This window comes from Zootoca vivipara, chromosome 16, assembly GCF_965207765.1.
Source record: "Zootoca vivipara chromosome 16, rZooViv2.hap1.1, whole genome shotgun sequence".
In the NCBI taxonomy this organism is placed as follows: domain Eukaryota; kingdom Metazoa; phylum Chordata; class Lepidosauria; order Squamata; family Lacertidae; genus Zootoca; species Zootoca vivipara.
Genome location: NC_142599.1, coordinates 21975353 through 21991183, shown reverse-complemented (window position 1 = coordinate 21991183; position 15831 = coordinate 21975353). Strand labels below are relative to the sequence as shown.

The 15831-nt window shown below is 45.7% G+C and overlaps 1 long non-coding RNA gene across 1 annotated transcript; it reads left to right on the top strand.

The window, feature by feature from the left end:
• Window positions 1–465: 465 nt before the first annotated feature.
• LOC118076120 (uncharacterized) lies at window positions 466–13281 on the top strand. Its single transcript, XR_004691470.3, has 3 exons — window positions 466–530; window positions 11150–11248; window positions 12577–13281. It is a non-coding gene; the product is annotated as an uncharacterized LOC118076120 (long non-coding RNA).
• Window positions 13282–15831: the final 2550 nt, after the last annotated feature.

Sequence of the window (15831 nt, the reverse complement as noted above, 5' to 3'; positions counted from 1 at the left end):
TATATGCTCAACTACTGAGCTATGGCCCTTCCCGATTGCAGCCTACAACACATTTTCCCCCTCTCCCATAACGCGGAGGGGGGGGGGACCTGCCTTTGTCAATAGAGAGCCTTTCCTTGAGGAGGAGGAGGAGGAGGAGGAGGAGGAGGAGGAGGAGGAGCGGGGGCAGGAATTAGAATTTCACTGCAATTTTTTTCTGATCTGTCCTAATAGAAGGGGGTTGACAGAGATGTGCTGGGGAACAGCGATGGAATGAACCTCTTGGAAGGCTGCCTGGAAAAACCCAGCCATTGACTGGGGCAAAGGGCACTCCGAAAACGTCCACAAAAAGTTATTCCAAACAGAGAAGCCTTTGAAAGAACACGACGCCCCGTGTCCTTCTGTGACACACAACACCGTCCTCTGTTTGGGAGTGCCCAGACCTGCTTGGGGGATCAAATTTCCCCTTGCTCAGCAGTCTCTGGCAGGTAGAGCAAGTAGGATGACCTTACGCCAAAGACCTCAGCAGAAAAAGTGTTCTTCCGACATCTGTAAGTTGGACTCCCAGGGTGCAGTGGGAAGTTTTGGAGGAGGACAAGGAGTGGGCACAAAAATGTGCTCTGACAATCCACCATGTGTTGTGTGTGTGTGTGTGTGTGTGTGTGTGTGTGTGTGAGAGAGAGAGAGAGAGAGAGAGAGAGAGAGAGAGAGAGAGAGAGAGAGAGAGAGAGAGAAGCCATGGGCCACTGCTCTAAACTGTAAAAGAAGGAATGGGAGTACATGCTTACCCTCCATCATTTCTCCCATGAAAATAGGGACATCCTAAGAAAAAGTGGGACATTTCGGGATCAAATCAGAAATCGGGATGGCTTTTGTAAACCCAGGAGAGCCCCTGGAAAATAGGGACACTTGAAGTGTCTGTATATGCTCATTTAAGTTTCTCTGAGGCCACATTTACACCATATATTCGCAGTACTGTGTTACCTAAGAAGTTGAACGGAATCCATTCCGGAAGTCCGTTTGACTTTCAAAACGTTCGGAAACTAAGGTGCGGCTTCCGATTGGCTGCAGCCAAGTGATGCTACTTTAAAGAGTCAGGGCTTCCTCCCAAGAATCCTCGGAGCTGTTGTTTGTTAAGGGTGCTGAGAGCTGTTAGGAGACCCACGACCACCACTATTCCCCTCCCAGAGCTGCAATTCCTAGAGTGGCTTAAAAATCAACCCCTCTTCTCAGGGAACTCCAGCCAGACAAAAAATATTTGGGATGTGAAGTAAAGCCAGTGGTGGGTGCGGCTTACGGAGAGTTCTGAGAGCCTGTAGAGAGGCGTGGAGGGCCATGTTTGATTCCCCGTGGTTCTCCACTCAATATAATAAAATCTTTAGACAGGTTACATAAAATCAATGCGAATAGAGCAATTCAATTTGGCTTAGCAATCAATCCCTCTTTCCAGGGAACTGTGGAAATTGTAGCTCTGAGCGGGAAATGGGGTCTCCTAACAACTATCAGCACATGTAACAAACTACAGCTCCCAGAATTCTTTGGGGAGAGCCATGTGGAGTTTTACAGGTGAAACTCGGAAAATTAGAATATCGTCGAAAAGTTCATTTATTTCAGACTGGCAACTTAAAAGGTGAAACCAATATATGAGATAGATGCATGACATGCAAAGCAATATATGTCGAGCCTTTATTCGTTGTAATTGTAGTTGGATCTAAGTTCTACGGGGCTTTGTTGCTTAATAAAAAGGACCTCAAACCCGGCTCAGTAGCAGATGGGCAGTTAGTGCAGGCGACAAGGACACATTCCAACCAGGCGAAAACACTCAGTGGTTTGTCAGCTCAGCCCCAACTTTAGGGAGAGTTAACCAGCCTTCTCTGGCTACAGTGGAGTGGGGGGGGTGCAGCAGTGACAGTTCCCCCGGTCCATTGCTCCTAAGCCCCTTCCCAATTGCTCATCCATTAGCAGCCTGCGCTAAACCCTCTAAGCCGGAGTGTTGCCCTCAGGCAGGATGCAAGACCATATTGTCACCAGGACAGGGGCACCAACTCCTGGGAGCCCAGTCCTTTTGCCCTCGCCCCATTCTTGTGGGGGGGGGAACAGCTTTTAAAAAATCAGGGCCAAGAGTAAAGTGAAGCACAGTATGGCTTCAGTGGCCAGCTCCTCTTCCTGCCATGGAGGGGAAGGAGGGGGGAAGCAGCCCCCAGCCAATGGCTGTGGTGGCAGGATGAGGAGCAGCCATTGGCCATTGAAGTCATGCTGCTGCCACATTAGACTCCGGCCCCTGGATCTTTCAAGGTGTCATGCACATGACATCATGCATGATGTCACACAGACGATGTCGGCCCCCACAACCTCCCTCCCAAGTTGGCACTTCTGCGCCAGGGTTCAAGTGAAATATAGCTTCCCGGAGAGTTGGCTTCGGTCTATGTGGCTGTGGGGGTGAGGACATCTCGTCCTTTGCCTCAGGCGGAACAATACCTTGGACCAATGCTGGCGTTCTGTTTTGTTTTGAATTGCACCTTTACATAGCGTCTCGGTTGCCGTTTCAAAATGTTGCCCACTTTGGAAGTCTTATGTAGGTGTGTGAATGTGTGAGAGAGACAGTGAGTGAGAGGGAGGGAGGGAGGGGTGAGGCAGAATGGATGTGAGGGTTTGGGGGGGAGAGGGCGGGTGTGGTGTAGTGGTTAGCGTGTTGGACTGGGATCTGGGAGACCAAGATCTGGATCCTCATTCAGCCATGAAGCTCACTGGGTAACTTTAGGCCTGGCACTGACTCTTTGACTAACCTACCTCACAGGGTTGTTGTGAGGGTGAAATGGTCAGGAGAAGAAGCATGTACAGTGGTACCTCGAAAGACGAATGCCCTGCAAGACGAATTTTCCGCAAGACGAATGCGTCTTGCGATCTGATCGTTTTCGTTTTGCGAAAAATTCGTCTTGTAAATCGCGGTTTCCCATAGGAATGCATTGAAATTTAATTAATGCGTTCCTATGGGCAAAAGAAAAAAGAAATTTCAATGCATTCCTATGGGAAGCCGCGATTCGCAAGGTGAATTTTTCGCAAAATGAATTGAGGCACCACTGTACACAACCGTGAGATCCTTGGAAGATAAAGGTGGCATTGAAATGAAATGAAATGAAATGGTGTGTGTGTGTGTGTGTGTGTGTGTGTGTGTAACAGAGAGAGGTGTGTGTGAGAGAACTAAAGTGTGTGAGAGAGAAAGAAAAATGTGGGGGGGATAACGTGTGTGGGTGTGTAGCAGAGGGGTGTGAGAGAATGTGTGTGTGTGTGTGTGTGTGTGTGTGTGTGTGTGTGTGTGTGAGAGAGAGAGAGAGAGAGAGAGAGAGAGAGAGAGAGAGAGAGATTGCAAACAGGAGGGGGGGAGAGCAAGTCTCTGTGTGTGTTGGAGAGCAAAAATGTGTGTTAGAGAAAATGTGTGTAAGAAAGAGTGAGAGAGATAATAGCTCTCTATCTCTGTCACTATATTTCTCTCTCTCTCTCTCTCTCTCTCTCTCTCTCACACACACACACACACACTCACTCACTCACACACACTCAAAGAATGTGTGAACCAAAGAATGAGTGATAACAAAGGAGTGAAAGATAGAGGGGACAAGCCTAAAACATGAGCTCCTTCAGCCGGGTAATTAGGGGGATTGGTTTCCCAGGTGGAGTCTAAATGATGGCTCCCCCTCGCGAATGATTCCCCAGCGACCCGTTTGGTGGCTAATTCCTCGGGGGGGGGGGAGGAGGTTCTTGAAGCAGGTGCCCTCTGACAGGTAGTCAATAGAGAACTTCTGGCTAAGCATCCGTGTTTGGTTGGAGAAGTCGACCCCGGAGGTCAAAGAGCGTGACTCGAGAGGTTGTCAGGTCAGGAGCCATCACAGTGACAGATGACCCTAAGCACTCTCCCGCCTCTGTTAGTGTCCCTTTTCAAAAAAAGAAAGAAGGAAAAACCTAGGGCTCAATGGAAGAAAGGAATAAGACATCCCCCTCTTCCCTCCCTCCCAATAGAAAAGGCTCCTGTTAGGAGCTGCCGGCACCTCTCAACTGGTGTTCATTAGCCAGAGTGCATTGCTTAGGCTCACAGCCTTCGTTCCTCTGCAGTGGGTGCTGTCTCCATAGCTCTCAACTGTTCTTCATTAAGGGAAACAGTTCCCCATTGTCTGCCATGAAGACACCTTTGTTTTTCGAACTCAGCAGGACTGAAAAATCAGAAATGGATACGCAACAGTCCTGCACAATTGATAGGAACTGGAAGTTCGGTTTGAAGACCTTCAATAGTGGGTGTTTTAAATACTTTACAGGTGAATAGCTAACTTGTTTTTAACCTCCCCACAGTACTCACACACCATGGACATATGGGGCGATTGAGGATGAGGGGCAGGATTTGATTTTGCTTGCCTTTTAAGGAGAAACAACCTGATTTGCATTTCTCGAGCCGAAGTGCAAACCAAAACAGAGCTATTCTTCCAAAGTTGCACTTCTCCAAATTTTGCAATTCAGTTCTCCAACCTATTTGTGTGAGAATGCATATACTACGGGGAACTGCTTGCACAAAATGTGTGTCTTGGTCAAAACTGCCTGTAAGCATGTGTTCGTTAGAAATTGTCACAAAAATGCTGGTGAATTTTCATGAGGGTTGGGTTTTTTGTTTTTTGTTTTTTTGGTAAAGAAAATAGCAAATGGTTGCAGAGATGAGGAGAACTGAATTTACAACTGGGGAAATGAGGAACTGAGAGAAACTGAAATGGACATATTTTTCTATCCCTTGTTGCTACTGAGGTTGCATTCTTAGATAGAATTACTTGAGCGTAAATTGTATTGAACGTTGGGGTTAGAATTGTGTTGTTAAAACCTATTGTGCATGTACAAGTTGTCTATGCATATAAATATAATATATTATATGATATATGGAGAATGGGATTTGCTTTTGGGTAAGTATGCATCAGATCAGGACAGGTACTAGCTCATCCTTCTTTTAATTTACTTAAGGACAGCTAAAAGTTGTAAGCTATATGACCAAAACAGCAATTTGATTACACATGTCAAAGTGCTTCTTGTCCTATTACACTGATTTGTTTAATTCTAGTGTTCCAGTGTGGCGCCTGCAAGCACAAGGTCTTCCTCTGTCTTCCTCTGGTGCCTACAAGGTCCTCAATTCCCTCCTTACCACTTGTGTAAAAATAATGAATTGGATATTGAAGTCCCAGGTTGAATCCTGCAATTCAGTTTAGACAATGCTGAGCTGGATGGACCCAATGGTCTGACAACATCCTCTGTTCCTAAGCTGCAGAAAGCCTAGCTATGTTTGCTCGAATGTAAGTCCTCCTGCATTATATATAGAATCAGAGAATTGTAGAGTTGGAAGGGACCCTGAGGATAATCTGGTCCAACCTCCTGCAATGTGGGAATGTGCAGCTGTCCCATATGGGGAGCAAACCTGCAACCTTGGTGTTATCTGCACCATGCTCTAACCAACAGAGTCATGGCTCAGTAGGTCGAGCATCTGTTTTGCATGCAGAAGGTCCCAGGTTCAATCCCTGGCATCTCCAGGTAGGGCTGGTAATGTCCTAATCTGAAAAGCTCGATCGCTGCTGCCAGTCAGCACAGGTAGTATTAAGCTAGATGGACCAGTGGGTCTGACTCAGCAGCTTCCTATCTTCCTACATGGCCTGCCATTGAGCTGTCACCCGTATACATTGATTCCAGCTTCAATGCTTTGTTTTGCTTCTCACCCTTGGCTCCTATCAAGCGTGCATATTTCTATGCAATTTTTTTTAAAAAAAGAAATCCCTAGTAGGAGGTGAGTTGAGCAAACTGACTCCGTTGCGTTGAAGGTAACGCGGCAGTTCTTCTTGCATCGGCATATTTGCAGTGGCCCGTTTACAGCAGAAAGATGTCACCTGGTGAGGAAATGGAGAGGTGTGCTTGCCATGTGCGAAAAAATGCCTGCAGAGTTGCTACAGTTATTAATTTGACCAGGATCTCAAGTGTTTCCTTGCACTCAAGTACAGAGGGATTTGTGAACTGAATATATAGCCAAATATATACAGCCAAAAAAAAAAAAAAACCCCAAGTCACCTGCAGAAATTAAAATATGAAATGCTACTGAGCATCAAGTCACGACATGAGGGATGGGTACCTCACACCTCCTGGCCTTCCAATGGCCCCAGCAAAGGCAGTTTGTAGCTGGAGGGGAGGAGAATTCTCACCTGGAACTGGATGCAGGTACAGTAAGGTGGGTTGGCTGCTCCATTGTTCGTTGGATGTTCAGTTTCTCAGGCTAGCACTTGGCATGGCAGTGACCTGGATGGATGCCCTCGCTTGATAGGCAGATGGGAGGAATAATTTGCCAGCTGCCGAACTGACATACATGTGCCAGCCTGCTGTCTCAAGCCACGTTCAACCGAAAGCCCTGAATGGGTGCACAGTATAGAAGGAAATTGACGGGGAGGGCATTCGTCTCACACACACACACACACACACACACACACACCGGGTGGTTTTCTTGAAGCTGTTTCAGTGCCACAATTGTGAGGAATTGTGCCTAGCTGAAGAAATGCTCAAATCATAAATAAGAACATAATAAGAGCCTGACAGATCAGGTCAAGAGCCCATTGTGTCCACCCAGATGCCCCAATGGGAAGCCCTGCTGGATCAGGCCAGTGGCCCATCTAGTCCAGCATCCTGTTCTCACAACAGCCAACCAGATGCCTGGGAGAAATCCATGAGCAGGACCCAAGCACAAAAACACTTTCCCTTCCTGTGGTTTCCAGCAACTAGTATTCAGGTGCATGACTGCCTCTGACTGTGGCTATCAATGGCTATTGTACTCCATAAATGGTCAAAGGCCTGGAAACGATGCCTTATGAGGAACGGCTTAGGGAGCTGGGTATGTTTAGCCTGGAGAAGAGAAGGTTAAGGAGTGATATGATAGCCATGTTCAAATATATAAAAGGATGCCATATAGAGGGGGGGGGGAGAAAGGTTTTTTCTGCTGCTCCAGAGAAGCGGACGCGGAGCAATGGATTCAAGCTACAAGAAAGAAGATTCCACCTAAACATTAGGAAGAACTTCCTGACAGTAAGAGCTGTTCAGCAGTGGAATTTGCTACCAAGCAGTGTGGTGGAGTCTCCTTCTTTGGAGGTCTTTAAGCAGAGGCTTGACAGGCATATGTCAGGAATGCTTTGATGGTGTTTCCTGCTTGGCAGGGGGTTGGACTGGATGGCCCTTGTGGTCTCTTCCAACTCTATGGTTCTATGAAATGCATCCAATCCTCTTTTAAAGCCATCCAAGTTGGTGGTCATCACTGCCTTCTGTGGGAGCCCATTCTGTAATTTAACTATGTGCTGCATAGTTAAAACTATGCACCCCACCCTGCACAATTACCGGTATTATTTTTTATTGCATTCATTCATCGCCTTTCAAATAGAGAAGAGTGACCCAAAATGATACATAAAAACTCTATAGGACACAATCATAAAACACAATACCTAAACATTCTCATCTGAGAATATTTAGGAAAGGGCCCACCCTACCCCAACCCCCAATTAAAAGAGCACTAAAAAGATAAAGAAGGACAGCAACCATAACTCATTGCCCTCATAATATAACTTGATCCCCAACTGGCAGCACAGGATCGGTGCTGCAGGATGCAGCCACAACATCTCTGAGAGATTCCTGTCCAGACTCTTCTTGAATGAAAGCACCTCACTGCCTAAAGCAGTCTGCTCCATTATTGAACCATTAGGAAGTTTTTTTTAAAACTTTTAGCCAAAATCTGCTGCCCCATAATTTCCATGGAATGATTCCAAGGAATGCTGAGGCAACAGAGGGAAAGTCTGACACATCTTCCACATGACAACCATCCAGATATTTGAAGACCACTCTCATATCTTCCTCTAATCTAACTCTCAGAGCCATTCCTCATAGGACTTGGTTTCCAGATCCCTCAGTGTCCTGGTCACCCCACTCTGGACATGCTCCAGTGTGTCATTGGACTTCTTGAAGTATGCCACCAAGAACTGGACATAGTAGTCCAGAATACGAATGTGGCTTAAACTGTGCAGAAGTATCAGTGTAAGGAGAACCTGCTGGACCAGACCAATGGCCCATCTAGTCCAGCATCCTGTTCTCACAGTGGCCAACAAATGCCCATCAGAAGCCCATAAGCAAAACCGGCACTCAACAGTGGTTTCCTTACTTGTGGTTCCCAGAAAATGTGATATTGGATTTGGATTTGATATCCCGCTTTATCACTACCCGAAGGAGTCTCAAAGCAGCTAACATTCTCCTTTCCCTTCCTCTCCCACAACAAACACTCTGTGAGGTGGGTGGGGCTGAGAGACCTCAGAGAAGTGTGACTGGCCCAAGGTCACCCAGCAGCTGCATGTGGAGGAGCGGGGACGCGAACCCGGTTCACCAGATTATGAGTCTACTGTTCTTAACCACTACACCACACTGGCTCTCTCTTGACCTAGTGGTGGTAGAACATGTCTATGGGGCCTGGTAGCCTTTGATCTGAATCAAATCAAGCCCCAATCTTTCGTTTGGCTTCCTTGGACCATGTCATTCCATAGTTAACCTCCTCTGAGGTCTGCTGAAGCAAGTGTATCCAAATAAATATGAGAACTGGGAAAGACTCTGTGATTCCTATCTATAGCTCAAAGCACTGGAAGGAAGATGGAAGGAAGTGGACGGGGAAACAAGGGTTTTAATTTTAGCTTGAGCCCATCTGTGTTTAGAGGCTCAGGTTTATTTTTAAAGACAGGACATCGGCCAGAATGATGCCAACTCCGCCCATCCTGAGCTTCCCCTGGGATTCCTTCGCTGTTCACTCCCTTGTCTCCCAGGCTCATGCTTTCTGGGTGCTGCTTCCTAGCATTCTTGGGTTGACGCTGTGCAATGATCATTATCATTTCTGCGGGGCGAATGTTTGAGAACAAACACAGGAAACTTCCCCCTGATTAGATAGGGGCAAGGCAACTGTTGGAGGGGGAAAAAACAACCGTCAAAATTGATGAATTGCAATTCCGTGGGTTTTCCCATCTGATTCACAAGGCAAGAAGATAAAGAACTACCTCATACCGAGTCTCCCAATTGGTCTAGTTGGTTCAGTTTTGCTCGCACTGAATGGCAACAGCTCTCCGGGGTTCTAGAGCAAATTCTTTCCCAGCTCTCCCTGGATATGGTGGGGGTCAAACCTGAGACCTTTGACATGAGCTTAAGTCCCCAAGCCATAACTAAGGCTACAATCCTGTACAATCCCATTGGACCATCTAGCTCAGTAGATATGTTAGATTGGTGGACAGTAGGTAACAGGGCCTTCTCAGTGGTGGCCCCTAGTTTATGAAATGCTTTCCCTTGGGATGTATAGCTGGGCTCCTCAGCAGTACCCTTCAGAAGAAGCCTTGAAGATCCATTTGCTCCACTTGGCCTTTTAGTAGACTAAATAATATATAGTATTTATCTCAGTACCTATTATCTACTGATGATTTCAGGCAGGAGATTTTCTCAGCCATACCTGGAGATGCCAGGGATCAAACCTGGGACCTTGTGCATGTCGTTCAGTCTCTGCCCATCACTAAGGCTGCAGTCCTATACCCACTGGTCCATCTAGTTCAGTGTTGTCTACAATGACCAGTTGCACTGGCTAAAAAAGAAGTAAAAAATGCATTTACAAGTCATTTTTCTTACATTCATAACGTAGGATTTCTCACCCAGCCTTACGTGGGAGGAGGAAAACAACCATAAATAAATATGAATTAGGATTCTCTAGATTTTGCCATCCTGTTAATAGCATAACCGTCTTATACCAAGGCAGATCATTGGCCCATCCTTAGGTGCCAACTCCTGGGTGGCTAAGTCCAGTCAAAGGCGACTATGGGGTGTAGCGCTCATCTTGCTTTCAGGCCAAGGGAGCCGGCGCTCGTCCACAGACAGCTTTCCGGGTCATGTAGCCAGCGTGACTAAACCGCTTCTGGTGCAATGGAACACCGTGACGGAAACCAGAGTGCACAGAAACGCCATTTACCTTCCCACCACACTATTTATCTACTTGCTTTCGAACTGCTAGGTTGGCAGAAGCTGGGACAGAGCAATGGGAGCTCACCCCGTCGCGGGGATTCGAACCGCCAACCTTCTGATCGGCAAGCCCACGAGGCTCAGTGGTTTAGACCACAGTCCCACCCGCGTCCCCTTGAACCTGAGACCTTCTGCTTGCAAGGCGGAAGCTCTACCACTGAGCAAGATAAAGATAGGGTGATCAATGTCAACCAGCCACAACTGTTGTGTTCTGCCACCACTGTCGGAGGTGTATTACCCCAGAATACCAGTCGCTGAAAATTACAGAAGTGGAGAGTACACAAGCTCAGGTTCTGAGAGCCAGTGTGGTGTAGTGGTTAAGAGCGGTAGACTCCTAATCTGGGGAACCGGGTTCGCGTCTCCGCTCCTCCACATGCAGCTGCTGGATGACCTTGGGCTAGTCACACTTCTCTGAAGTCTCTCAGCCCCACTCACCTCACAGAGTGTTTGTCGTGGGGGAGGAAGGGAAAGGAGAATGTTAGCCGCTTTGAGACTCCTTCGGGTAGTGATAAAGCGGGATATCAAATCCAAACACTTCTTCTTCTTCTGTTTGTATGCTTTCATTGCAGCAACTGGTTGGCGGCTGGGATAACAGGAGGCTGGATTAAGTGGGCACTGGCCTGATCCAACAGACTCTTACCTTATGACTTAAGAAGTGGGCGCAGATTCATGCCTGAACACAGAGGATGCCTGCTTTGCATAGCTGCATCATGGGTGGGAGTAAATGATAGTCTGCTCTGCCATGGCTTGTACTTTCCCTTGGCAGCCAAGCTAGATAAGTAGGAGACGAACATAAATCTAGACCAGTAGGAGTTGGAGACAAAGATTGAGATCAGCCAATAATCCTAGGTCAAGGGTTTCTCTGATTGTGTCACGCAAGGCAGATTCAGAAAGTCTTCTTCTGAAGGATCGGGACCATTCTTGTTCTTCTCATCACTGCGGCTTGATATTAGGGCACCCACTTTGCTCTGAGAAGGTCACAGACGCACCCAAACTCATGAAACCGAGATGCCACATGGTCATAAATAAACTGTTGTGAGGAATGCACAACTAATTACGCCCTGTTTAATTGAATCGTTTGTAGGCGTCCATAACGCTGCAGGTTTTGAAGCATACAAAGTCAACAAGAATCCAAAGCCCATGGAAACATGGGGGTGGATGGAGTGATGCTGCTCAGCTGAAGGTAAGCCTTCTGGTAGCAAAACAGGGAGGGGAGCAATCTTTTCTTTTTCTTTTTGCAACATCTCTTCTCCATGGAGAAGATTTACAGGTGTAGGGGCTGTAAGAGGGGATAGGAATTGCCCAGAATATTTATTCCCTTTCCAGTCTGCTGATGGAGGCCTCACCATCAGCTGAGCAACATCACTGGATGCTATCCCAGGTCAGGTTGCAAGGAGGGGAAGTGCCATTTTATTGTTTGCCTCAAGCAGCAAAATGTCCTGGGTCAGCTGTGGGTATGAAGCAGGGCTGGCGGGGGACACAGCCTTGGGCAGCCCTTGCAGGCCTGCTAAAGAACCTTTAGGGACCCCTGACCATTAGGTCCAGTCATGACCAACTCTGGGGTTGCGGCGCTCATCTCGCTTTATTGGCCAAGGGAGCCGGCGTACAGCTTCCAGGTCCTGTGGCCAGCATGACTAAGCCACTTCTGGCGAACCAGAGCAGTGCACAGAAACGCCATTTACTTTCCCGCTGGAGCGGTACCTATTTATCTACTTGCACTTTGACATGCTTTCGAACTGGGGATTTGAATCACCGACCTTCTGATCAGCGAGCCCTAGACTCTGTGGTTTAACCCACAGCACCACCCGCGTCCCTTAAAGCACCTTAGAGGGCTGCATTTAGCTTCCAGATGTGAGGCCCCCCCCATCTGTTATATTTATATATACAACCTTTTTCCTCCATGAAGCTCAAGATGGTGTTCCTGGTTCTCCCCACCTCCTCATTTAATCCACAACAGCCCTGTGAGGTAGGATAGGCTGTGGGTGAATGGCTGGCTCCCAAGCTCACCCAGTATGCTTCATATGGCTGAGTGGGGATTTGAACCCCTCATCCTCTGGGTCCTAGTCTGAGACTCTAACCACTATACTGCCAATGGCCCTTCCACTGAGTTACAGCCCTTCCCTAGCATATGATGACATCAGTCAGCTGAACCGCATGATGTCCTAGCAGCAAGCAGGTTATTGGCTATTCGTTGCCGCAACTTTCCTAACCTTCCGTTGGTTTCCCCAGTGTCTGATTCCTGAATCAGCTTCATCGCTTCCTCCATAGATGTAGCAATAACATACAAAGGTGCCAAAGCTGAAACAGGAACAAAACAAAAAAAAGTGGCAAATGTGATTGTGAAGCCAAAATGGGGATCTGGCATGCATTCGGCTAAGACCTGTGGAAAGAAACCTAGTGTACCATCATAATGGGTGCAACACCTATTTTCTCACCAAGCCTACAGATTGCTGAACCTATTTATGCCTGATAATGAACTGTGCTGCATCTGTGCTGTTTTGTATTTCTTAGAAGCCGGGCAAAAACTCAGAAAACAGCCAATTGGAAATGTGGTGCATGTGGAAAGATGGACAAAACTGTATCTCTAAGTTTTGAATGCCTTTATCGAGCAAATTGCAGTGGTGTCCCAGGCATTCTGTCAGCATATAACTCCTGCGCTCAGATATCTGTGCTGGTTGCTTGTTTGCTACCAAGCCAAGTTCAAGGTGCCACTAGTAGTTTCTCTGAACAGCCTGGGATCAGTTTCGTCTTCAAGATCAAATATTCCATATATGCCCACTTGGTGTCTGGGACTAGGACTTTTACAGGTGATGCAGAACACTCACTCCACATTTGGAGAGACCATCTTGGCTGTGATTCCTGGAACACCTTCTCTCTGCTTGCAGGCCTTTTTTCTACCTGGCCCGGGAGGGTGGGGGCCCTCATTGACTCCAGCTACAAGAGCTGAGGCTATGGAAGAGGCCAGAGGCCATATCGGCTGTCTCAGTGCAGACCCAGGTGATGGAGCCTGAGCTTCTGCAGCCATCAAAAACAACCACTGGCAAGATTGACAGCAGATACCTTCTGTGTTTATGATAATATTTTTGTTCTCTACTTAATTACGCTGTTTTAAATGTGCATTTCATATTTGACACCCTTAAGTAATGCTTTCTTTTCAAATGTTTAAGACAATATTTGTGTTAATTTTGCTTTGTTAAATGTGCATTCTGTAGCTGACCTCCTTTGTAATACTTTATTTTGAAATCTTTAAGATAATGTTTCAGTTTCCTGTTAATTATATGTGTCACATATGACTTTCTTCTGTAATGTTTTATTCTGGATTGTGTGTTCACTTTGATGTGCCCACCAGTTTGAGATTTTTTTCCTTAAAAATATATAAAGCAGTGTAGAAATGAAATGAATAATAATAATTTGTAAGAAAGTAGATCATTTAGTGCGGCAGCACCCGTACCTTGGAAGTCGAATGGAATCCATTCCAGAAGTCTGTTCGACTCCCAAAACTTCCAGAAACGCAAGCACGGCTTCTGATTGGCTGCAGGAAGCTCCTGCAACCAATCGGAAGTTGTGGAAGCCCCACTGGACATTCAGCTTCCAAAAATAGTTCTGAAATTGAAACAGTCACTTCCGGATTTGTTCAGGAGCCAAAATGTTCGAGAACTGCATCGTAAAATTCAGAGAAGTGTGAATTTTGAAGAATAGCTGTTTTGGTTTGTGTATTGGTTCAAAGGGTCTAAAATAGGTATTAAGTATACAATATTTGGAATGGGATTACACAGAATATATTAAGTTACTGACAATTATATGTGTATTCCGATAACAAGAATATAGGCATCTATATATTAATGTATTGTAATGTAACAGTATTTTTTTCCTCTTATTTCATTCTTGCTCACTTTTTTCATTCTTCCTTTTTTCTCACTCTATCTTTTCATAAATGAAATTCTTAAAATAATAATAATAATAATAATAATAATAATAATAATAATAATTGGCCAAAATTCGGTAGTTTCTCATCCAAAAGGCAAGTTCTCCCCCATTCTTAGGTGTACGGTACAAGGTTCCAAGTTGTCTTCACATCTCAGTGTGAAAATGTAGCTTATGTGGTTAAGGTAGAAAATATCATTAGAATTAGTGATGGAAGGCAAATAGAGAAAAAAATTGTGGCAAGGTGTAGTTTATTTGTTCTGAAATAATAAGAGCAATATCCAATCCATTCATTCACAAGGGACATATAGACAAATGATTGCAAAAATAGACTGTTAGCCAAAACGATGTAAGATATGGTGTCTGACTACATCAGAAACCCTAAATGTATGAAATGCATAAAGATCATGGATTAATGAATTAGTAGGTGATGTATAGAATCATTGCTTTAATATGTATTTTAATAAATAGCCTGTGGAAGCCTTTAAACATTTCACCCTATGTCATAGCTGCCAAGTTATCCCTTTTTAAAAGGGATTTTCCATTATGCTGAATAGGCTTCCTCGCGAGAAAAGGGAAAACTTGGCAGCTATGCCCTATGTAATAGGTAACACAAATAAAAATATCCCTTTTGCAGTTGTTGTTATTGCTGCTGTGGATATATGGCATTTCATATTAATAGATCATCTCTTGTAAACTGATAGATCAATACAAAATATGAGCAGCAGAAAATGAGAGGGGCAGGTGGGATGTCCTGCTTGAGTTAACAGCTAATCACAATGGTAACCAATGTGGCTCCCTCCAGATGTTGGTAGACTACAATTCCCATCATCCCTGTTACATCAGGTCAATGGCTCATCTAGTCCAGCATCCTGTTCCCATGGTGGCCAAGGAGATGCCCCAATGGGAAGCCCACTTGCAGGACCCAAACACAAGATCACTCTCCTCCTCTTTGGTTTCCAGCAAACAGCATTCATTCATAAATTTCTTTCACACCAGCAGGCATTGTGTGACACAGCAATGGATGTCATTGAGCAGCATCGCTCCTCCACACTTTCCACACATGCCTGCCATGATTCACCCCTGAAAACAGTGTGAAAGTGCTGTATGCTGGGATACCTTCCCAAATGTTGTTACTTTGCACCTTTGATTTACCAAGTCAAGGGAGCCACAAACAGGTTTTCGTGGAATCAGACAACACAGAAATGAGCACTGAACATGTGCTTTGTTCCAAAGGTTTTCTGGGTTTTACATCATGTGATAGATCAATTATGTAGAAATTAAAAGTTAGGGAAACACTGGGGAAATGGAATAGACTGCTATGTGAATTCAGCCTAAGTTCTGCTCAGGAGAGAACTTAGGCTGAATTCACGCCAGTCATTGACACCAATGTGTCTACTCGGAGTAAGGCTCACAATGGACGCAACCCAATATGTACAAATGTTCCCTCTATTCCATCTCTTCCAGCTCTTTTCTCATAGTTCACAGCTTGTGCCTAAGGAGCTGAACTTGCTCCTGCCCTGTAGATTCTTCAGAATTAAACGACTGTTTGCTTTCTTTGTAACAAGGGGTTATTATTTTTGTTGCTGAAATAGACACAGCTTTGGGGCACAGTTAATCTCCCTCGCCCCCCGCCCGGCTTTGGCATGCAGTTTCAAAATAGCACATTGTTCTAGATCTATCTCTATCTATCTCTCTCTCTCTCTCTCTCTCTCTCTCTCTCTGCATTTGCGTTGTGTGTTGTGTTAACCATTTCCATATTTTTGACGGATGACTTTGACGTAGCTTGCAGCCAAGCCAGCATCCTGCTAAAGTAACAATGAAAACAGAGGAGACAGAAGG